Genomic DNA, 23,067 nt, shown 5'->3' with positions numbered 1-23,067 from the left:
TTACTTCATACTCGACCCGAGCCATAGTGGTGCGAGGTAGGATAAAACAGAACTGGGAGTGAAGTGCTCAGACCTACCCTGTATCACAGGGGAATACTCACACCTCACCCTGAGGTTACCAGGGTGCGGGCCTGCCAGCGGCTCTAGGGGTGACAGAAATGTATCTGTGCCCAACCTAGGGGAGTGGGGCTTGAATGAAAGCCAACCACCTACAACCTAGCGCTCGAGCAGTAGCTCAGCGAGGTGAGTGAAGCCTAAACTGGCGGCCTAAATCCGTAGGCCAGTTCTGCATGGCAGGGTCGGGCAGGAAACCCAGTCTTCCTCGTGAAGCGAAAGACGGCCTAACCCTGCTCAATAAAGACATATATACCACGGAGGCCTGTTTGAGGCCTACCATGTCCTTACAAACCATCCTCTGCACCACGCTGCATTACTCTAGTCACCCCAGAATGCAGAGAAGGGGGCGGGCCTTGGCCTAACGACTCCCACGGGAGGAGGCTGTTTATACAGGGATGCTAGAAACCAACATTCACAAAGTGAAGGGTCAGAGGAAGAAATGCTAAATTTTTTAGCAGAGCGCCTCTATTATCCCTGGCACAGCCTAGGCCAGCTACAGAGGTGGCCCTGGTGAGGGCCAGCCTGCAAGCATAGATCAATCTGAGGGCTCGGAGGAGCCACAGCCTTACTAAAGGATATAGTCTGTATTATTCCATACAAAGGGCTGCAGAATCGCTCAGCCTAATGAAACCCAAACAGAGCTCAAGGGGCGAAATACTCAGGAAGAAGTCAACGGACCCGTGGGCCGGACATAAGATCTATCTGAAGCTCTAGCGTCAGTCAACACTCTAAGTAAAAAATTCTAAGAGAGAGACCAACTACTCTACCCTGAGGTGGCTAACAGCCCGAAGGCTAACATAGTTATCGTTCTGGCCACCTAACGGGGAACTTCAGGGCCCTAATGATCCAGGAAACTTCTCTTACCTTATTACCTTGACATGACCCCATAGCTCTATACAGGGAACGAGGTCTGTAGAGAGATACATCTCGGAATTTTAATTCACAAAAAATTACTCTTAAAAGACCAGTCAGCTCACCTGCGGCGTGCGGAGTGAAGACTCGCCAGATAGTTCTTTATGACCCTGGGGTCCACCACTTTACATGCCTGAAAGAGGCGTTTCTACTAGCCAAGCCTAGGCGGGCCATTGGAACATCGTTCTTATCATAGGCCCAGCCCCAGGCCTGATGTAATGAACGTCTGGGGAGTCAGAAGAGAGGAGAGGGCTGGATTTATTTTTAATGAAGCCCTCCGGGGAGATTATCCATCAGCGACACTGTGTGCGCTTGTGCTGGATAACCTCCCTCAGATCCCTCTTCTTGCGGGAGTCACGCCTCGTCAAATGGGTGGCATCGACACATACCCATGCTCTGCGATCCCCTCAACATCAGCGAAATTAACCCGCTGATGTCGGTGAATACGGGCAGAGTATGGGCTCTTCCATGCCCTCTCGATCTCCGTGTGAAGATCAGGAAGGAATGGAAGGCTCACCTGAGCTGGTGGTGTATGGCAGGGGAGAAACCGATCGCCAAGCCTACCGCGAGCGGTCTCTCCTCTAGCGCGTCGCCATGGCAGCTACAGCCTGTTGGCGGCGCGCTCCACAACATCCACCAGGTCTGCATACAGGGGCAGGGTGGCTGAGAGGGTTCAGGATCTACCTGATTATAAACCTCCTCAGCCATCTCCTGCTCGTCCTGAAGAGCAGGAACTGCAGGAAACCATTGGTGCCTGCAGTTCGCCCTCGTCAGCCGTCGAATCATTTGAGAGGTTTACAGGACTCTCAAGATGATCGATGAGCTCTATCTGGAAGCCCATGATGCAAGTCGCCGCTCTGCCTCAGCACGAGCGGGACCACGCGGACCAGACATTGAACCCCGTTCACTCGAGAAGAGGGCCAGACGAGAGCGGAGCGTTTTAAGAGAAAAACGCTCACAGTTCACACAGAGGATTCCCTCGAGAACCTCTCGTGCGCGCTCTTCTCCCAGGCAGGAAAAAACACACTCGTGTGCTGTACATTTCATTTTCTTACCGTTTCATTGAGTAGCGTTTTCAAACAGACAGTCCCTGAAGACGATGAGATGATTTGTCATGTTTGCAAGGCGCCCTTTTATACTTCCAGGTCGCACGTTAATCATTCACGCTAATGATTCACGGGCTGTCGCCGGTCAATATGATTGACGTGATTTGATAGTGATTTCAGACACCTGTCACGCCTGAGGCGTTCCCCATAACGTCGTTGACGTATTGTTGAGTTCCCTTCGAAAGGGAACTTACTTGTAGAATGGTACACTCCAGTGCTGTGGCCTAGACTATAAATGGCTGCCAGAGTTGGTGCATGGAAGAGAGGGTCAGGTTGGTTATGTGAAGTGGATGCAAACCTATAGAAGTTTGGGTTCCAGAAAGTTTGTTAACCAAATGATACAACTGCGGTTGACGCTAGGTTTCCACAAATAACAAGTAACTATTTATATTATTTTCTATTTCAACATTTATTTATTTTTATTATTACTTTTTTGTTTTGTTTTTGCTGTTGGATTTGTGCTGTCAGCACAATAAATTCACCTCAACTGGGATTTCCTGTCGCATTGGTCTTATTATGCCTCAGATCGCTAACAGTCGGTTAGGAACCTACCATAGGCTCTACCGCGCTGATGGCCTGCACCCCAGCAGAATCGGAGCGGCTGTTCTGTCGGACAACATCTCCAAGACCTTACACACCATATGACTAGTAAGTCAAAGTCCAAATCACAATCTTTGCTGTCCCAACTTAATAGATATAAGTAGTGTAGAACATTATATAGAAACTGTGTCTATTCCTCGTTTAGTGAGGCCAAACAATAAATCTACTATAGGATCTAGGAAAAATATAATTGTAATTAAACCTCAATTGTAGAAAATCTCAATATCAGTGAACAAAAACAATTTCTAAAGCTAGGTCTTCTAAACATTAGATCGCTCACACCAAAGGCGATTATTGTAAACGAAATGGTCACAGATAATAGTTTCGATGTATTTTGCCTTACTGAAACCTGGCTTAAACCAAATGATTATTTCGGTCTAAATGAATCTACTCCACCAGGATACTGTTATAAGCATGAGCCCCGTCTGATCGGTCGTGGCGGCGGTGTTGCAACAATCTATAGAGATATTCTTAATGTTACTCAGAAAACAGGTCACAGGTTTAATTTGTTTGAAGTACTTGTGCTAAATGTTACGCTCTTAGATGTAAGAAAGAAATCCCTATTATCTCTAGCCTTGGCTACTGTATATAGACCTCCAGGGCCCTATGCTGACTTCCTAAAAGAGTTTGCAGACTTTCTCTCAGATCTATTGGTCAATGTCGATAAAGCAATAATTGTTGGAGATTTTAACATACACGTAGATAACACAAATTATGTGTTAGGGGCTGCATTTACAGATTTATTAAACTCCTTTGGGGTCAAGCAAAACGTCAGTGGTCCCACTCATCGTCTAAATCATACACTAGATTTAATTATATCATATGGAACCAATCCAACCAATATAGATATCATACCGTAAAGTTATGATGTCACTGATCATTACATGGCAACTTGCATAATACGTACTGCTGAAATTTGTCCTGTTGCGCCACGTTATCGACCAGGCAGAACAATCCTTCCAACCACTATAGATAGATTCTCAAATAGCTTACCTGATCTATCTCAGCTGCTCAGTGAACCCAAACAAACAGATGAACTAGAGGAAATGACTAGCAGTTTGAGCACCATTTTCTCTAGTACACTAGAAATGGTTGCACCAATTTGATTAAAAAAGGTTAGAGAGAAAACTAAAGCACCATGGTACAACAGTGCTACGCATGTTATCGAGAGAGAAACTCGTAACTTACAGCGTAAATGGAAACAAACTAATTTAGAGGTCTTTAGAATCGCGTGGAAAGACAGTATGTCACGTTATAAAAAGGCTCTAAAAGCAGCCAGGGCTGAGCATCTCCGCAAACTAATAGAAAATAACCTAAATAATCCAAGGTTTTTATTTAACACCGTGGCCAGACTAACAAATAAACAGACATCACCAGAGCAAAATATTCCGTTAAAGTATAGTAGTAATGATTTTATGAATTTCTTCACTGAAAAAATAGAAAGCATCAGAAACACAATTGTAGATGTACAATATTTTATGGTGTCTTATGATTCAGCCTCAATTATCACTCCTCAAGAACAACTACACCGCTTTACAACTATAGGACAGGAAGAGCTAAATAAACTTATCATTGCATCTAAACCAACAACATGTTTATTAGATCCAATACCCACTAAATTACTGAAAGAAGTGTTACCTGTAGTGGAAGAGCCTCTCAATATTATTAACTTTTCCAAGAATATTCAAGCTGGCAGTAATAAAACCTCTCATTAAGAAACCACAATTAGATCCAAATAACCTAGCAAATTACAGACCCATTTCAAATCTTCCATTTATGTCTAAAACACTAGAAAAATTGTGTCCGCTCAATTGTGCTCTTTCTTGCAAGAAAATTATATTTATGAAAAATTTCAGTCAGGATTCAGACCGCATCATAGCACAGAAACTGCGCTAGTTAAAATTACAAATGATTTACTTTTAGCTTCTGACCAAGGCTGTATCTCAATACTAATTCTACTCGATCTCAGTGCTGCGTTCGACACTATAGATCATAAAATACTCTTGGATTGACTACAAAACTACACTGGTGTTCAGGGTCAGGCATTAAGCTGGTTTAGATCATACTTATCAGACCGTTACCATTTTGTCTGTTTAAATGGGGAAAAATCAAAGATAACGTCAGTAGACTATGGAGTGCCGCAAGGATCGGTGTTAGGCCCTCTGCTATTCTCAATATATATGCTGCCAATTGGTGGTAATATTATAAGAAAGCATGGAATTAATTTCCACTGTTATGCTGATGACACTCAATTATATATTTCATCACGACCAGATGAAAACACTAACTCATCTAAATTGACAGAGTGTCTTAAAGATATAAAATGCTGGATGACGTGTAATTTCCTGCTATTAAATTCAGATAAAACTGAGGTATTACTTATTGGTCCAAAAAACTACCCACAAAACCTTGTACAATACAACTTTAATTTAGAAGGATGCCCTGTTACTTTATCCACTACAGTAAAATACCTGGGTGTTATACTAGACCACAGCTTGTCCTTCGAAAATTATATTTCATATGTTACAAGAACAGCCTTTTTCCACCTTACGCCGCCTTCACACTGGCAGTTGAAATCAGCTCCGATACGACACCGAAACGACCGGAAGTCATTCATTCCCTATGGAGATTCGCAGACCACATGCGAATGGGTCCGAAACGGGTCCAACCGAGTGCGGTGCGAAGAAAACTCGACGACTGTAAAGAGACGACTCAATGCCGGCGATATGTTATGCCCTAAATTAATATATGATTAACTAGCTGTATTTTTCTATGTACATTTCTGAAATGCACTTTCTGTAAAGCTGCTTTGAAACAATATGTATTGTGAAAAGCGCTATACAAATAAATTTGAATTTAATTTAATTGAATGTGAATATTTTTTATTTCTTTTAAGAAAATGTTATTATTAAAAATATGAATAAAAAAGAATGTATTTGGTGCATTTACAAAGAGCTTCTCCACTCCTCAAGGGTCTGTCCTGATGCAGGGCAGTACCATTTTCCACGTACCTGTGAGTGTCCAGTTTGCTTTGATTTCGGTTGACCACACAACTTACACTCATAGTGGTAGTTCTCTTTTGCCTTTCTTTCTCATCTTTGGGGGCTCACCTTTCCTCACTCGCTCCTGGTTCTCAAGGGCTGCCTTGCGTAATTGCCATTCACGCTGGCGATTAAAGGGATCTAGTGCTTGGTGAGGAAACCTAGGTTGGTCAGGACAATAGGAGGTGGATGACCAGCCCTGGGTGGATCCTGAGGGTGGGGTGGGTTGCAGTCCAGCCCTGGTTGGAGGACCAGCCCTGGCTGGAGGTCCAGCCCTGGGTGGATGTTGAGGGCTGTGGGTGGATGCTGAGGGTGGGGGGTGGATGCCGAGGGTGGTGGGTGGCTTGCAGACCAGCCCTGGGTGGATGCTGAGGCTGGTGGTTGGGTGGCAGGCCAGCCCTGGGAGGATGCTGAGGGTGACGGTTGGGTGGCAGGCCAGCCCTGGGAGGATGCTGAGGTTGGTGGGTGGGTTGCAGACCAGCCCTGGGTGGATGCTGAGGGTGGTGGGTGGGTGGAGGACCAAACATGAGAGTGTGCCAGGGGTGCCTGATAAGAAGACCAGCTCTGGTAGTGTGTTGGAGATGGCTGGTAGGCAGAGGACCAGCCCTCCATACAGCTGTTTCGAGAGGAAGCAGCATCATGTTTGGCAATAGCTGTGTCCCCACCTGTGTGTGGAATAGCAGGTGTTCTGGAACTGTGTAGCTGTGAAGCTGATCTGAAAGACAGAATCCAGAAAGATTTTCATGAATTATATATTCATATTTGTAAAGACTGTTTTGAATACATCCAGAGGCTGGATCTCAACAATAGGAAGTAGCAGATTCTGGCCTAAGCCAGTGGTTTTCAAACCATTCTCGAAACCTCCCAGACGCTATACATTTTCGTTATCTTCCTTATTTCAAAAGGGTTAATTGAGCTACTTAGTAGAGTACTCAATGATCTGACGTGGGTGTGTCCAATAAGGGAGATGAGCAGAATGTGAAGGGTAGGCTTCTGAAGTAGTTTGTGGACCCCAGTTTTAAACATATGTCTGACTCAGAGAGACATCAGAGCAAAAGAGGCCACTGACTATTCTGGTGGGACTCACAACCAGGGAATTTCTCCATTCGCATCCTAGAAGTCCAAAGTTCTATCCATTGTACCATAAAATGACACGCTTCAGGGAAGTGTTGCATGCGCAGCACTTCTTAGTTTTTCCAGTTTTGTGCAGGTAAACACAGTTCGTCATGCAAAGATTTTCATATGTGAAAAGGTTAAGCACTCCCATATCCTGTGCCAAAGGCACTGCTGGGATTTGAACCCAGGATCTCCTGTTTACGAGACAGGCGCTTTGACCAGCTAAGCCACAGCGCCAGAGCCGGTGAAATTTGTTGGTAAAACAAGTCTAAAAGAGGTACCACATCAGGAAAACAGCTGATCACGTCATGAACGAGGTCCCTTAGAGGTAAGAGGATTGTTTCCAAAACACGAGGGCCTTTCACGCCTCAAGGGAATGTCTGAACTCATTTAATTTTGGCTCTACACTCTCGATAGTCATGCCTAAAATGTTTCCTGAGCCTTCTTCTGATATGAAAGGGCAAAATCCAGAAAGATATCCATGTATTAATCTTCATATATGTAAAGACTTTGTTTGTACAAATATCCATAGGCTTGACCATATCAATAGGTAGTAGCAGATTTCAGGCCTAAGCCAGGAGCTTGCAAACCATTCTTGAAGCGCATCTGCACCACATATATATATTTTTTATTATCTCTCTCATTTAATACAGGTGAATCAAATAATTGATTGATAAGTAACGTACTCGACGATCTGACTTGGGTGTGCTCAATGAGGAAAAGAAGAAAAATGTGCTGCGTAGGCTTCTGAAAAAGTTGGAAAACCCCAGCTTTAAGCAAATGTCAGTCTGGTAAAGACATCTGTGCAAAGGGACACCATTTGTGACTCTGGTGGGACCCAAAAAACGGCAAAATTTTTAAAACCTTCATTTGCAACCGAAAAGTCCAGATTGTCTTTCCTGCCAAGAATTTCACATCAAGGGGGTTGAATGACTACTCTTAGAAGCCACAGATTAGGCACTGCTGGGATTTGAACCCAGGATCTCCTGTTTACTAGACAGGCGCTTTGACCAACTAAGCCACAGCGCCAGTTACTGTCACTTGTTTGATGCTTTTGTATACAAAATCTAAAAGAGGTAGCACTTCAGGAGAATAGCTGATTACATCATGAGTTGGTCCCTTTGCAGTTACAGGATTATTTCCAAAACCTGAAAGGTGTGCAGGCTTCTGTTGAGGGACAAGGGAATATCTCAAGCCATTTATTTCTGGATCGAAACTCTCAGTACTCGTGTCTCAAATGTTTCGGGAACGTCCAGTTACGATACATCTAAATGCTGTTTCAGCTTGGAGAAATGGAAAGCGTGTTTTTTTTTCTTCTTTTTTTTCTAGGTAGGTGGCCAACAATAGGTTGTTGCAGATTTTGGCCTAGGCCAGTGGATTTCAACCTATTCTTATTTAAATAGGTGACTTAAGTTAATTAGTAGAGTACTCTGTGATCTGAGTTGGGTGTGTCCAATAAGGGAAATAAGCAGAACGTGAAGGGTATGCTTCTGAAGTAGTTTGTGGATTCAAGTTTTAGGCATGTGCTTGTCCAACACAAAGACATCTGAGCTAAAGAGGGTATGCACGACTCTGGTGGGACTCGAACCCACAAACTTTGAATATCTCCATTCACAATCTAGAAGTCCAATGCGCTATCCATTGCGCCACAGAGCCACAAAAGACAAGCTTTAAGATGCTATTCCATGCTCATCACTTCTTAGATTTCCACATTTTGTGCAGATGCACACTGTTCAGCATGCAAAGATTTACATATGTAAAAGATTGAGTGAGCGGTGCCCATATCCTGTGGCATAGGCACTGCTGGGATTGGAATCCAGGATCTCCTGTTTACTAGACAGGCGCTTTGCCCAACTAAGCCACAGCGCCAGTTACTGTCACTGGTTTGATGCTTTTGTATACAAAGTCTAAAAGAGGTAGCACGTCAGGAGAATAGCTGATTACATCATGAGTAGGTCCTTTTGAAGTTACAGGATTATTTCCAAAACCTGAAAGGTGCGCAGGCTTCTGTTGAGGGACAAGGGAATATCTCAAGCCATTTATTTCTGGATCGAAAATCTCAGTACTCGTGTCTCAAATGTTTCGGGAACCTCCAGTTACGATACATCTAAATGCTGTTTCAGCTTGGAGAAATGGAAAGCGTGTTTTTTTTCTTCTTTTTTTTCTAGGTAGGTGGCCAACAATAGGTTGTTGCAGCTTTTGGGTTAGGCCAGTGGATTTCAACCTATTCTTATTTAAATAGGTGACTTAAGCTAATTAGTAGAGTACTCTGTGATCTGAGTTGGGTGTGTCCAATAAGTGAAATAAGCAGAACGTGAAGGGTATGCTTCTGAAGTAGTTTGTGGATTCAACTTTTAAGCATATGCTTGTCCAACACAAAGACATCCGAGTAAAAGTGGGTATGCACGACTCTGGTGGGACTCGAACCCACAAACTTTGAATACCTCCATTCACAATCTAGAAGTCCAATGCGCTATCCATTGCGCCACAGAGCCACAAAAGACAAGCTTTAAGACGCTTTTTTATGCACATCACTTCTTAGATTTCCACATTTTGTGCAGATGCACACTGTTCAGCATGCAAAGATTTACATATGTAAAAGATTAAGTGAGCGGTGCCAACATCCTGTGGCATAGGCACTGCTGGGATTGGAACCCAGGATCTCATGTTTACAAGACAGGCGCTTTGACCAACTAAAAGAGTCTAGCAGGTCAGGAAAATAGCTGATTACATCATGAAAGAGGTTATTGGATTATTTCCAAAACCCGAGGGGCATTCAGGGCTCTGTTGAAGAAAGAGGGAATATCTGAATCTCTCAATACTTGTGTCTGAAATGTTTTTGGAACCTCCAGTTACAATACATCTAAATTCTGTCTCAGCTGGGAGAAATGGAAAGCAATCTCTGCTATGCTTTCAGCTGATCTGAAAGACAAAATCCAGAAAGATTTTCATGAATTATATATTCATATTTGTAAAGACTGTTTTGAATACATCCAGAGGCTGGATCTCAACAATAGGAAGTAGCAGATTCTGGCCTAAGCCAGTGGTTTTCAAACCATTCTCGAAACCTCCCAGACGCTATACATTTTCGTTATCTTCCTTATTTCAAAAGGGTTAATTGAGCTACTTAGTAGAGTACTCTATGATCAGATCGTGGGTGTGTCCAATAAGGGAGATGAGCAGAATGTGAAGGGTAGGCTTCTGAAGTAGTTTGTGGACCCCAGTTTTAAACATATGTCTGACTCAGAGAGACATCAGAGCAAAAGAGGCCACTGACTATTCTGGTGGGACTCGCAACCAGGGAATTTCTCCATTCGCATCCTAGAAGTCCAAAGTTCTATCCATTGTACCATAAAATGACACACTTCAGGGAAGTGTTGCATGCGCAGCACTTCTTAGTTTTTCCAGTTTTGTGCAGGTAAACACAGTTCGTCATGCAAAGATTTTCATATGTGAAAAGGTTAAGCACTCCCATATCCTGTGCCAAAGGCACTGCTGGGATTTGAACCCAGGATCTCCTGTTTACGAGACAGGCGCTTTGACCAGCTAAGCCACAGCGCCAGATCCGGTGAAATGTGTTGGTAAAACAAGTCTAAAAGAGGTACCACATCAGGAAAACAGCTGATCACGTCATGAACGAGGTCCCTTAGAGGTAAGAGGATTGTTTCCAAAACACGAGGGCCTTTCACGCCTCAAGGGAATGTCTGAACTCATTTAATTTTGGCTCTACACTCTCGATAGTCATGCCTAAAATGTTTCCTGAGCCTTCTTCTGATATGAAAGGGCAAAATCCAGAAAGATATCCATGTATTAATCTTCATATATGTAAAGACTTTGTTTGTACAAATATCCATAGGCTTGACCATATCAATAGGTAGTAGCAGATTTCAGGCCTAAGCCAGGATTTTGTAAACCATTCTTGAAGCGCATCTGCACCACATATATATATATTTTATTATCTCTCTCATTTAATATAGGTGAATCAAATAATTGATTGATAAGTAACGTACTCGACGATCTGACTTGGGTGTGCTCAAAAAGGAAAAGAAGAAAAATGTGCTGCGTAGGCTTCTGAAAAAGTTGGAAAACCCCAGCTTTAAGAAAATGTCAGTCTGGTAAAGACGTCTGTGCAAAGGGACACCATTCGTGACTCTGGTGGGACCCAAAAAACGGCAACATTTTTAAAACCTTTATTTGCAACCGAAAAGTCCAGATTGTCTTTCCTGCCAAGACTTTCACACCAGAGAAGGTTGAATGACTACTCTTAGAAGCCACAGATTAGGCACTGCTGGGATTCGAACCCAGGATCTCCTGTTTACTAGACAGGCGCTTTGACCAACTAAGCCACAGCGCCAGTTACTGTCACTTGTTTGATGCTTTTGTATACAAAGTCTAAAAGAGGTAGCACTTCAGGAGAATAGCTGATTACATCATGAGTAGGTCCCTTTGCAGTTACAGGATTATTTCCAAAACCTGAAAGGTGTGCAGGCTTCTGTTGAGGGACAAGGGAATATCTCAAGCCATTTATTTCTGGATCGAAACTCTCAGTACTCGTGTCTCAAATGTTTCGGGAACCTTCAGTTACGATACATCTAAATGCTGTTTCAGCTTGGAGAAATGGAAAGCGTGTTTTTTTTTCTTCTTTTTTTTCTAGGTAGGTGGCCAACAATAGGTTGTTGCAGATTTTGGCCTAGGCCAGTGGATTTCAACCTATTCTTATTTAAATAGGTGACTTAAGTTAATTAGTAGAGTACTCTGTGATCTGAGTTGGGTGTGTCCAATAAGGGAAATAAGCAGAACGTGAAGGGTATGCTTCTGAAGTAGTTTGTGGATTCAAGTTTTAGGCACATGCTTGTCCAACACAAAGACATCCGAGCAAAAGAGGGTATGCACGACTCTGGTGGGACTCGAACCCACAACCTTTGAATATCTCCATTCACAATCTAGAAGTCCAATGCGCTATCCATTGCGCCAAAAAGCCACAAAAGACAAGCTTTAAGATGCTATTCCATGCACATCACTTCTTAGATTTCCACATTTTGTGCAGATACACACTGTTCAGCATGCAAAGATTTACATATTTAAAAGATTAAGTGAGCGGTGCCCACATCCTGTGGCATAGGCACTGCTGGGATTGGAATCCAGGATCTCCTGTTTACTAGACAGGCGCTTTGACCAACTAAGCCACAGCGCCAGTTACTGTCACTGGTTTGATGCTTTTGTATACAAAGTCTAAAAGAGGTAGCACGTCAGGAGAATAGCTGATTACATCATGAGTAGGTCCCTTTGAAGTTACAGGATTATTTCCAAAACCTGAAAGGTGCGCAGGCTTCTGTTGAGGGACAAGGGAATATCTCAAGCCATTTATTTCTGGATCGAAAATCTCAGTACTCGTGTCTCAAATGTTTCGGGAACCTCCAGTTACGATACATCTAAATGCTGTTTCAGCTTGGAGAAATGGAAAGCGTGTTTTTTTTTCTAGGTAGGTGGCCAACAATAGGTTTTTGCAGATTTTGGCCTAGGCCAGTGGATTTCAACCTATTCTTATTTCAATAGGTGACTTAAGTTAATTAGTAGAGTACTCTGTGATCTGAGTTGGGTGTGTCCAATAAGGGAAATTAGCAGAACGTGAAGGGTATGCTTCTGAAGTAGTTTGTGGATTCAAGTTTCAAGCATATGCTTTTCCAACACAAAGACATCTGAGCAAAAGAGGGTATGCACGACTCTGGTGGGACTCGAACCCACAACCTTTGAATATCTCCATTCACAATCTAGAAGTCCAATGGGCTATCCATTGCGCCACAGAGCCACAAAAGACAAGCTTTAAGACGCTTTTGCATGCACATCACTTCTTAGATTTCCACATTTTGTGCAGATGCACACTGTTCAGCATGCAAAGATTTACATATGTAAAAGATTAAGTGAGTGGTGCCAACATCCTGTGGCATAGGCACTGCTGGGATTCGAACCCAGGATCTCCTGTTTACAAGACAGGCGCTTTGACCAACTAAGCCACAGCGCCACTTGCTGAACCTTCTACAATGTGTTGGCATAAAAAGTCTAAAAGAGGTAGCAGGTCAGGAAAATAGCTGATTACATCATGAAAGAGGTTAGGGGATTATTTCCAAAACCCGAGGGGCATTCAGGGCTCTGTTGAAGAAAGAGGGAATATCTGAAACTCTCAATACTTGTGTCTGAAATGTTTTTGGAACCTCCAGTTACAATACATCTAAATTCTGTCTCAGCTGGGAGAAATGGAAAGCAATCTCTGCTATGCTTTCAGCTGATCTGAAAGACAAAATCCAGAAAGATTTTCATGAATTATATATTCATATTTGTAAAGACTGTTTTGAATACATCCAGAGGCTGGATCTCAACAATAGGAAGTAGCAGATTCTGGCCTAAGCCAGTGGTTTTCAAACCATTCTCGAAACCTCCCAGACGCTATACATTTTCGTTATCTTCCTTATTTCAAAAGGGTTAATTGAGCTACTTAGTAGAGTACTCAATGATGTGACGTGGGTGTGTCCAATAAGGGAGATGAGCAGAATGTGAAGGGTAGGCTTCTGAAGTAGTTTGTGGACCCTGGTTTTAAACATATGTCTGACTCACAGAGAGATCAGAGCAAAAGAGGCCACTGACTATTCTGGTGGGACTCAAAACCACAACCAGGGAATTTCTCCATTCGAATCCTAGAAGTCCAAAGTTCTATCCATTGTACCATAAAATGACACACTTCAGGGAAGTGTTGCATGCGCAGCACTTCTTAGTTTTTCCAGTTTTGTGCAGGTAAACACAGTTCGTCATGCAAAGACTTTCATATGTGAAAAGGTTAAGCACTCCCATATCCTGTGCCAAAGGCACTGCCCCAGGATCTCCTGTTCACGAGACAGGCGCTTGGACCACCTAAGCCACAGCGCCAGATACGGTGAAATTTGTTGGTAAAACAAGTCTAAAAGAGGTAGCACATCAGGAAAATAGCTGATCACGTCATGAAAGAGGTCCCTTAGAGGTAAGAGGATAGTTTCCAAAACACGAGGGCCTTTCACGCCTCAAGGGAATGTCTGAACTCATTTAATTTTGGCTCTACACTCTCGATAGTCGTGCCTAAAATGTTTCCTGAGCCTTGTTCTGATATGAAAGGGCAAAATTCAGAAAGATATCCATGTATTATTCTTCATATATGTAAAGACTTTGTTTGTCCAAATATCCACAGGCTTGAACTTATCAATAGGTGGTAGCAGATTTCAGGCCTAAGCCAGGAGCTTGCAAACCATTCCTGAAGCGCATCTGCACCACATATATATATATTTTTTATTATCTCTCTCATTTAATACAGGTGAATCAAATAATTGATTGATAAGTAACGTACTCGACGATCTGATTTGGGTGTGCTCAATAAGGAAAAGAAGAAAAATGTGCTGCATAGGCTTCTGAAAAAGTTGGAAACCCCTAGGTTTAAGCAAATGTCAGTCTGGCAAAGAGTTCTGTACAAAGGGACACCATTAGTGACTCTGGTGGGACCCAAAAAACGACAACCTTTTTAAAACCTTCATTTGCAACCAAGAAGTCCAGATTGTCTTTCCTGCCAAGACTTTCACATCAGAGAAGGTTGAATGACTACTCTTAGAAGCCACATATTAGGCACTGCTGGGATTCAAACCCAGGATCTCCTGTTTTCTAGACAGGCGCTTTGACCAACTAAGCCACAGCGCCAGTTACTGTCACTGGTTCGATGCTTTTGTATACAAAGTCTAAAAGAGGTAGCATGTCAGGAGAATAGCTGATTACATCATGAATAGGTCACTTTGAAGTTACAGGATTATTTCCAAAACCTGAAAGGTGTGCAGGCTTCTGTTGAGGGACAAGGGAATATCTCAAGCCATTTATTTCTGGATCGAAACTCTCAGTACTCGTGTCTCAAATGTTTCGGGAACCTCCAGTTACGATACATCTAAATGCTGTTTCAGCTTGGAGAAATGGAAAGCGTGTTTTTTTTCTTCTTTTTTTTCTAGGTAGGTGGCCAACAATAGGTTGTTGCAGCTTTTGGCCTAGGCAAGTGGATTTCAACCTATTCTTATTTAAATAGGTGACTTAAGTTAATTAGTAGAGTACTCTGTGATCTGAGTTGGGTGTGTCCAATAAGGGAAATAAGCAGAACGTGAAGGGTATGCTTCTGAAGGAGTTTGTGGATTCAAGTTTTAGGCATATGCTTGTCCAACACAAAGACATCTGAGCAAAAGAGGGTATGCACGACTCTGGTGGGACTCGAACCCACAACCTTTGAAAATCTCCATTCACAATCTAGAAGTCCAATACGCTATCCATTAGGCCACAGAGCCCAAAGACAAGCTTTAGGACGCTATTGCATGCACATCACTTCTTAGATTTCCACATTTTGTGCAGATGCACACTGTTCAGCATGCAAAGATTTACATATGTAAAAGATTAAGTGAGCGGTTCCCACATCCTGTGGCATAGGCACTGCTGGGATTCGAATCCAGGATCTCCTGTTTACTAGACAGGCGCTTTCACCAACTAAGCCACAGCGCCAGTTACTGCCCCTTGTTTGATGCTTTTGTATACAAAGTCTAAAAGAGGTAGCACGTCAGGAGAATAGCTGATTACATCATGAATAGGTCCCTTTGAAGTTACAGGATTATTTCCAAAACCTGAAAGGTGTGCAGGTTTCTGTTGAGCGACAAGGGAATATCTCAAGCCATTTATTTCTGGATCGAAACTCTCAGTACTCGTGTCTCAAATGTTTCGGGAACCTCCAGTTACGATACATCTAAATGCTGTTTCAGCTTGGAGAAATGGAAAGCGTGTTTTTTTTTTCTTCTTTTTTTTTCTAGGTAGGTGGCCAACAATAGGTTGTTGCAGATTTTGGCCTAGGCCAGTGGATTTCAACCTATTCTTACTTAAATAGGTGACTTAAGCTAATTAGTAGAGGACTCTGTGATCTGAGTTGGGTGTGTCCAATAAAGGAAATAAGCAGAACGTGAAGGGTATGCTTCTGAATTAGTTTGTGGATTCAAGTTTTAAGCATATGCTTGTCCAACACAAAGACATCTGAGCAAAAGAGGGTATGCACGACTCTGGTGGGTCTTGAACCCGCAACCTTTGAATATCTCTATTCACAATCTAGAAGTCCAATGCGCTATCCATTGCGCCAAGGACGGCGCTCATACATCTATCAAAGCTAGCACAAGTTGCCTGAAATTGACCCAAAGATCGCAGGTTCGAATCCCGCTCGTCCAAACTTTTTATGACTAATGTTAATTATTAGGATAAACGTTATTTAACTACACATTTAAGTCCAGATAATTCTGTCATGTGTAGAAATTAACATATGTATATAATAATACAGTAAACAATAATAATAATAATTATAAGAGGAAGAAGATGAAGAAGAAAAACACAAAAACGTCCTAACCCATTATATTTTTTTAAAATAATCACAGCAATTATTAAAACTGGTAATATTAATAATAATAGTAGTAATAATAATCTGGTACATAAATAACTTAAGGCATAACTAAAGATAAATAAACTAAAATAAATGCTTCTAATCTATTATTATTATTATTTAAAATATATATTATTATAATAATAATAGTAATAATGATATTAATGATAATCAGGTACATAAATAACTTAAATGCTTCTCATCTATTATTATTATTATTAATAATAATAGTAATAATGATATTAATGATAATCAGGTACATAAATAACTTAAGGCATAAGTTAACGTAATAAAATAACTAAAATAAACTCTTCTCATCCAGGCAACCACCTGTTGCCCAGAAATTAAAATGTGTATATAATTTTAGTGTAGTTGTTGTAGTAAATAATACAGTAAACAACAATAATAATAATGAAAAGAGGAAGTAGATGAATAAGAAAAAACACAGAAACATCCAAACCCATTACATTTTTTTTTATATAATCACATTCCGGTACATAAATAACTTAAGGCATAGCTAAACATAAATAAACAAAAAAAAATGCTTCTCATCTATTATTATTATTATTAAAAATATATATTATTATTAATAATAATAGTAATAATGATATTAATGATAATCAGGTACATAAATAACTTAAGGCATAAGTTAACGTAACAAAATAACTAAAATAAACTGTTCTCATCCAGGCAACCACCTGTGGCCCTGACGACAGCTACTAACAGGACCATTAAAACAATGGACCACCAATCTCTGGATACTGTAGTTTCTTTCCCTGGGCCAAGTATTTTACTTAACTCCAATAAGAATTAAATTACCTGATACAGTATACCTGTCTTTCACTCCAATTCTAAAAACTGTAAACAAATGTAATCAAATAAAGTGTAAGAAAAGTAAAATGAATAAAACACAAATAAAGGTACAAACACAACACCCATTATCCCCATCCTACTCACAGATGCATGCGCGCAACACACACCCACACCCACACCCACACCCACACCCACACACACACACACACACACACACACACAAACACAAACACACACTAACCATGTTTAAAAATGATTCAAAAGGCATCACACACATAGTTGTTATACATTTTAAAGACAGCTGTCATTGTTGGAGAATTGCTCTATAATCAAACATTAATCAAATAAATAAATAAAAATAAAATGCTGAAAGAGCAATTTTAAGAAATTGGAGGGTTGTCATTTCCTGGCTTTTTTTTCCTATAACCTCGTTCCATCAGCACAGCCCTCCATTCATCATATGATTTAGTCTCAGACTCTTCGCAGTACCAGTTGCCAAAGTACTGAAGATGTGTTGGTGGCTTTCTCTCCTTATTGCACTTTCTGCAAAGAATGACGTCTGTCTTCCTAACATACTTTCTTGTCACTGTTCCAGCGCTCTCCCTCTTCTGTTTTCTCTTTCTATATTGCTGAGTGGAGTAAGGAACCGCTTGACTGGATGTCTGTGTCTGAGCTGATGGTGGCATAGCTGACGGTAATGGGAGGTTGAAGAACATCACCTGTGAGGGACCAGGCACTGTAGGAAGCTGCACAGGTGGTAAATTGAAAGGGAGAGAGACAGGTGGTGCTGGTGCAATAGGGACAGGAAGTCCTTGATGTGATGGTGGAGCCTGGAAGATGGCCTGAGGTTGCGACCTCCCCTTGAGTTTTGCCTCCCCAGCATTATTTGGTGGCAGGATAAAAAGGTGTGGCTCTGACAAATTGCCGGAACAGAGAGTCGGTCCTTTCTGCATAGCAGCAGGAAGGTTCTCAGGTCCTGCCATGGGTGCTTCAGGGGCTTGGATACCCTGTTTCAATATCTCCTGTTCCTGTGACTTACAACGCCTGCTGTACCTGGGAAAACATAAAGCAACCAATTTGAATAAACATTTAAGCAATTATACAAAAGATGGTATGTTCAACTACGGTTTGATCATGACTATGATGCAACAGCAAGACACAGCTGAGATCACAGAGCAATTGATCACACCCTTGTCTCGGGTATCCTTGCTTTAGTAAAATGCCGCTGCAGTGAGAGGTGCAGTGAGAGGTGCAGTGAGAGATGCAGTGAGAGATGCAGTGAGAGATGCAGTGAGAGGTGCAATGAGAGGTGCAGTGAGAGGTGCAGTGAGAGGTGCAGTGAGAGATGCAGTGAGAGATGCAGTGAGAGGTGCAGTGAGAGATGCAGTGAGAGGTGCAGTGAGAGGTGCAGTGAGAGATGCAGTGAGAGGTGCAGTGAGAAGTACAGTGAGAGGTGCAGTGAGAGGTGCAGTGAGAGATGGACTGAGGGGTGCAGTGAGATTTGCAGTGAGAGGTGCAGTGAGAGGTGCAGTGAGAGGTGCAGTGAGAGATGCAGTGAGAGATGCAGTGAGAGATGCAGTGAGAGGTGCAGTGAGAGATGCAGTGAGATATGCAGTGAGTGATGCAGTGAGTGATGCAGTGAGAGATGCAGTGAGAGGTGCAGTGAGTGATGCAGTGAGAGATGCAGTGAGAGATGCAGTGAGAGATGCAGTGAGTGATGCAGTGAGAGGTGCAGGTGCAGATAGAGGTGAAAAAACTGATTTGCTTTTTACTGGAATGCTTTTGAATGTGAACAGTACGGTACATGTGGAAATAAAAGTCCCAACCAAGAAATTTAGTGTAAAAACGGGGGATTGCATGTTTTGCATGCAAATACCTGTAAAACTGACACATACAAGTCTATGTAGTTTTTTTAATGTCAACAATAGCCATTATTTTGAAACCTGGTGTACTTTGATTGACTGCATGTACCTTGTGAAGTGAAATCAAGTGTTATTCTTTGACAGAATAATTTCATTTTGAGTCAGATTTCCAGTGTTTTGGGAAATTTAGTGTGTAGAGAAAGATGTGTTCTATTTTGAAATGAAGAGTTAGTATATATTTAACAAAATTGTGTTTTTGAGAGGAAAATCATCCATTTGGCCAATTGTGTTTTGTTGGTGTGAGTCTGTGTTAAGAGTTTCGAAAAAGTATCTGAAGTATGGGTAAGTGCTTGTTGGCAATTGAAAAAAACTGTAAGACAACCACATAAAAGACTTGAACGCTTTGTGTGGCACTTCAATTTATGTTTAGCTGGAACAATGCTAATTTACTCACCATTGTGTGACTGTTGCCGTGTTAACTTCTGGGAGCTGGATGGTGCTCTCGCTCATCACCTTAGCATTGGTGAGGATGCACTCTCGGATGTGCTTGTAAGCACGCACCACCATTGTGAAGCGGGACACCCTCATTCCATCACATCGCACCATGTTTGGGTAGAGGGCACAACGCCTTGTGAAGATGGCCTCCACCACTCGGTTGCAGTCAGGCCACTGTGCAGGACTATGAGCCCCAACGAAACACCTGCGAATTACAGCAGAATACATATTCATTTCAATGTGTGATCCTTACTCTGTTATTTTTCTTTTTTGTTTCCCCCTTTTCTAATCTGTCTGTTTTGCTTTGTGTTGTCTAGATGTAAATTTTTAATATCTGTGCATAGTTATGTTTTGTGGTTTGTTTTATACAAAATTTAAGACAATCAAGAACCTGTGTTTGCTAAATTAAACATACCTTTTGGTGCTCTCCACACCTGGTGCCACAATCTTCTTAGTGGCTGTGAATCGTCCCTGTTTTAGGGAGGTTTGGTGACGTCGTGGGTAAATGGTTTTCCTCTTGTCATACTCCCCCAATGCCTGCCATAGGGTGATGATCTTGACACACTCTTCTCCAGTCAAGGCCAGACGGTGGTCTCTGAGGTTAACCAAGAACTCTGCCAAGTCCTGCACGGCTCCATACCCCCCAATATTATCAGGTCCAACAGAATCCTAAAATAAAAGATAATTTAGGAACTTTTGATAGCAGCAATGAATACAAATATTCACATGAAAGCACAGCAAACGTAACTAAGATTTTGTTTACAGACGTAAATGTACACTGGGCCCTTACATCATGATAAGTGTTCTCTTCAGATGTCAGAAGACCAGTTTCAGCTGATAATTGGTCCACTGGAACTACATGAAAAAGGCAAACATTCAGTTTAAATTTGTATTTTTGCCTTTCAATAAGACATATATACATAGAGGTGGTGGTAATTGTTGTCACAATAACTCTATATAGATACTTTGGTAAACTCACAGCTATGTGCTCCAGGAAAGAGTCCTGGCTTTGAATGACTGTGCAGTGGGCTGGTGACAGGAGACGGAGGGACCACAGACAATGATGAAATGGAGCAGGTGACAGATGTCACTGGTGATGGAGGAACCACAGACAATGATGAAATGGAGCTGGTGACAGGAGATGTCACTGGTGATGGAGGAACCACAGACAATGATGAAATGGAGCTGGTGACAGGAGATGTCACTGGTGATGGAGGAACCACAGACAATGATGAAGTGGAGCTGGTGACAGGAGATGTCGCTGGTGATGGAGGAACCACAGACAATGATGAAATGGAGCTGGTGACAGGAGGGGTTGGAGATGATGCTGCAGACACTGATGCTTGTGAAGAGGCAACAGGTGTCCGTTCTATGTCAAAGGTGGGGACAGTGATGTCCTGAAACTCCTCAAGTTCAGCATAACTTTCATCCACTTCTATACCAACCTCAGTGGTCTCGGACTCTTCAATGGCCAACTTGTAGTCCTGCAGAACTTTACCAGTTTGCTGGTAAAGGTATTCCACTCCAATAAGCTCACCTTTAAAATATTAAAACATTGAAAATTGATAATATGCCAGGATATTATATTATAATTCAGAGGTTAAATGGTATGTGTACACTTAAAAAAAATGTGACCAAAAACAACAAATAGTTATCTACCAGTGTACTTTCTTGGCCCAACATAAGGGATGATTTTCTTGCCCATAACCTCCTCTGCAAGAGTATTGACAGCATGACGCAGAAGATGATTGTAGGAATGGGGCTGCTGCTCATCAGCTGTTGCTGCCACAGCCCGGTCCTCATTCCACCTTGCAAGTCCATCCAAAAGATACGCCTGGAAGAAGGTGTCACTCGCCAGCCTACCTGTAAATTCAAAAAAGAAAAATAAGACCACACAAAAATGTCATATGGATACACAAATAGCTGTTCCCATAGATATTTTAATATATAATTAAATCAAATCTTATTTTAATAATTCAGTTAAGTCACTTATTTACCTGGGATGAATCTGTTAAGGTGCAGGTGAAATGACTCAAGCGAAGTGGAACCTCTGGCACAGCGGTAGGTTGGCAGACGGTGCCCTCCCTTCACTACAGTGCCCGTCTGCATGTAGAGCTGCACACCTACAGGATCCTGGATGCAGGCCACATGCTTCCGCTGGGACTTCAATATCTCTCTCATCCGGGCTGAGTTTATTAGTGGGACTTCCATAGTGTCACGACCAGCATCTCCATCAAAGGCCTGAATATGGCTCTCAATCAGCGCCAGGGTCTCCTTGGTCCCGCGAGTGGTTCTCCTGCAATGTAGGGCTAGCTCGTTACGGCTGATACAGCGCAGCACATCAGCCTCGGATGTAGGTTTCCAGTTAGCTTCTAGCTCTGCATGCTTTGCCTTCTTCAGGGCCGTCAGGTCAACCTGGTCCCACATGAAAATACAGTGGCTGAGGCGACTCATAAATGTGGCATACAACTGATGAGAGTCAGTGGTGCAACCCACAGCAAACCTCCGCATGAAGTGCCATACATCTAAACGGATGATCATTTGCTCCCACTCGTCAAACATTCTTCTCAGAATAGTGTTGCCACAGCAGTCTCGGTCGACATACAGTACCTCGGGAGGAGCCACCCCAGCCTCTCTGTATCGCTTAATGAGGCCTTCAATCATTGGCCCGAGACCAAAACCTTCACTGGCTGTGAGCACGGACATGATCACCTGTCCGTGCTCATTGCCAACATTGGTTGCCCAGGTAGCAGTGCCATAGCTGCGTCCTGCTAGTTTTCTGGCCACTTTTTTTGTTGAATCCATTTTTAAGATCCGACCATATTGTGATGTGATAGTGGCCTTGATCTCATCCAGCCTTTGCAGGACATCCTGGGCGTACACCTGCATCGACCACCGGTGCTTAGGGACAGAAGGAATTGAAGGAGCAGATTCAAATGTCACAGGCAGGATCAGGCTACAAGTGACAGCACTGGCAATCCCCTTGCAATCTGTCAGATACTGGACTGTCTTTTGCAACCACACCTCAGTATGACGTTCCTGCAGCTTGCGCTGGATCTGGCTGCTGCTGTTTCCCAGCCCTCGCTGACGCATCAAACATACTACCTCGACGTCACATGCAAGTTTTGATGTAAGAATGCAAGGGAACTGCACCCTGTGGCCAATGTCGAGCTGGGAGACGATATCATGGCTCCAGCTGATGACCGTCCTCTTACATCTTCGGCAGGCCAGGTACTCAGATGCCCACAAAGTATATCTTACCCAAGGCAAACACCTGCCTGATCTTTTGATGCAAACCAGCTGAGGTCAGAAGGTCTTTCTGACAGTCTGGATGTGGACAGGTCAGCTTCACTTGCCACAGTTTTCGTGGCATCCAGAGGAGCAGGGGATGGCCAAAGTAGTTCTCTAAGGGAGGGCAATTACTGGTCTTCAGTGGAACCTGTGGAGGATACCACCAACGTTTGTCCACCCTGCTAAAGATCAGCTCAGGATGGCCCTGTGCTATCCACCTGAACAGAGCCTTGGAAATCCACCTC

The 23,067-nt window shown here is 42.6% G+C and overlaps 1 long non-coding RNA gene and 13 other non-coding genes across 14 annotated transcripts; all 14 read right to left on the bottom strand.

Annotated features, from left to right (window-relative positions):
• Positions 1-7,055: 7,055 nt before the first annotated feature.
• trnat-cgu (transfer RNA threonine (anticodon CGU)) lies at positions 7,056-7,129 on the bottom strand. The gene has a single exon. It is a non-coding gene; the product is annotated as a tRNA-Thr (tRNA).
• Positions 7,130-7,847: 718 nt separating this feature from the next.
• trnat-agu (transfer RNA threonine (anticodon AGU)) lies at positions 7,848-7,921 on the bottom strand. Its single transcript has one exon. It is a non-coding gene; the product is annotated as a tRNA-Thr (tRNA).
• A 538-nt stretch (positions 7,922-8,459) lies between these two features.
• On the bottom strand, positions 8,460-8,548 carry trnar-ucu (transfer RNA arginine (anticodon UCU)). Its single transcript is given in 2 exon segments — positions 8,460-8,495; positions 8,512-8,548. It is a non-coding gene; the product is annotated as a tRNA-Arg (tRNA).
• A 139-nt stretch (positions 8,549-8,687) lies between these two features.
• Positions 8,688-8,761, bottom strand: trnat-agu (transfer RNA threonine (anticodon AGU)). Its single transcript has one exon. It is a non-coding gene; the product is annotated as a tRNA-Thr (tRNA).
• A 537-nt stretch (positions 8,762-9,298) lies between these two features.
• trnar-ucu (transfer RNA arginine (anticodon UCU)) lies at positions 9,299-9,387 on the bottom strand. The gene is given in 2 exon segments: positions 9,299-9,334; positions 9,351-9,387. It is a non-coding gene; the product is annotated as a tRNA-Arg (tRNA).
• Positions 9,388-10,379: 992 nt separating this feature from the next.
• Positions 10,380-10,453, bottom strand: trnat-cgu (transfer RNA threonine (anticodon CGU)). Its single transcript has one exon. It is a non-coding gene; the product is annotated as a tRNA-Thr (tRNA).
• A 719-nt stretch (positions 10,454-11,172) lies between these two features.
• On the bottom strand, positions 11,173-11,246 carry trnat-agu (transfer RNA threonine (anticodon AGU)). The gene has a single exon. It is a non-coding gene; the product is annotated as a tRNA-Thr (tRNA).
• A 538-nt stretch (positions 11,247-11,784) lies between these two features.
• On the bottom strand, positions 11,785-11,873 carry trnar-ucu (transfer RNA arginine (anticodon UCU)). Its single transcript is given in 2 exon segments — positions 11,785-11,820; positions 11,837-11,873. It is a non-coding gene; the product is annotated as a tRNA-Arg (tRNA).
• Positions 11,874-12,012: 139 nt separating this feature from the next.
• Positions 12,013-12,086, bottom strand: trnat-agu (transfer RNA threonine (anticodon AGU)). The gene has a single exon. It is a non-coding gene; the product is annotated as a tRNA-Thr (tRNA).
• A 526-nt stretch (positions 12,087-12,612) lies between these two features.
• On the bottom strand, positions 12,613-12,701 carry trnar-ucu (transfer RNA arginine (anticodon UCU)). Its single transcript is given in 2 exon segments — positions 12,613-12,648; positions 12,665-12,701. It is a non-coding gene; the product is annotated as a tRNA-Arg (tRNA).
• Positions 12,702-12,840: 139 nt separating this feature from the next.
• trnat-ugu (transfer RNA threonine (anticodon UGU)) lies at positions 12,841-12,914 on the bottom strand. The gene has a single exon. It is a non-coding gene; the product is annotated as a tRNA-Thr (tRNA).
• Positions 12,915-14,534: 1,620 nt separating this feature from the next.
• On the bottom strand, positions 14,535-14,608 carry trnas-aga (transfer RNA serine (anticodon AGA)). The gene has a single exon. It is a non-coding gene; the product is annotated as a tRNA-Ser (tRNA).
• A 763-nt stretch (positions 14,609-15,371) lies between these two features.
• On the bottom strand, positions 15,372-15,445 carry trnat-agu (transfer RNA threonine (anticodon AGU)). The gene has a single exon. It is a non-coding gene; the product is annotated as a tRNA-Thr (tRNA).
• Positions 15,446-20,810: 5,365 nt separating this feature from the next.
• Positions 20,811-21,292, bottom strand: LOC143703937 (uncharacterized). The gene is made up of 3 exons (XR_013191492.1): positions 21,191-21,292; positions 20,977-21,068; positions 20,811-20,900 (listed from the first exon to the last, which is right to left on the bottom strand). It is a non-coding gene; the product is annotated as an uncharacterized LOC143703937 (long non-coding RNA).
• Between the last annotated feature and the right edge of the window lie 1,775 nt (positions 21,293-23,067).

Source organism: Siphateles boraxobius, unplaced genomic scaffold (assembly GCF_051911475.1).
Source record: "Siphateles boraxobius isolate OS27281-9 unplaced genomic scaffold, OSU_SipBor_1 39, whole genome shotgun sequence".
NCBI lineage: Eukaryota > Metazoa > Chordata > Actinopteri > Cypriniformes > Leuciscidae > Siphateles > Siphateles boraxobius.
The sequence above is the reverse complement of the archived record's forward strand: the minus strand, read 5'-3'. Positions and strand labels throughout refer to the sequence as shown.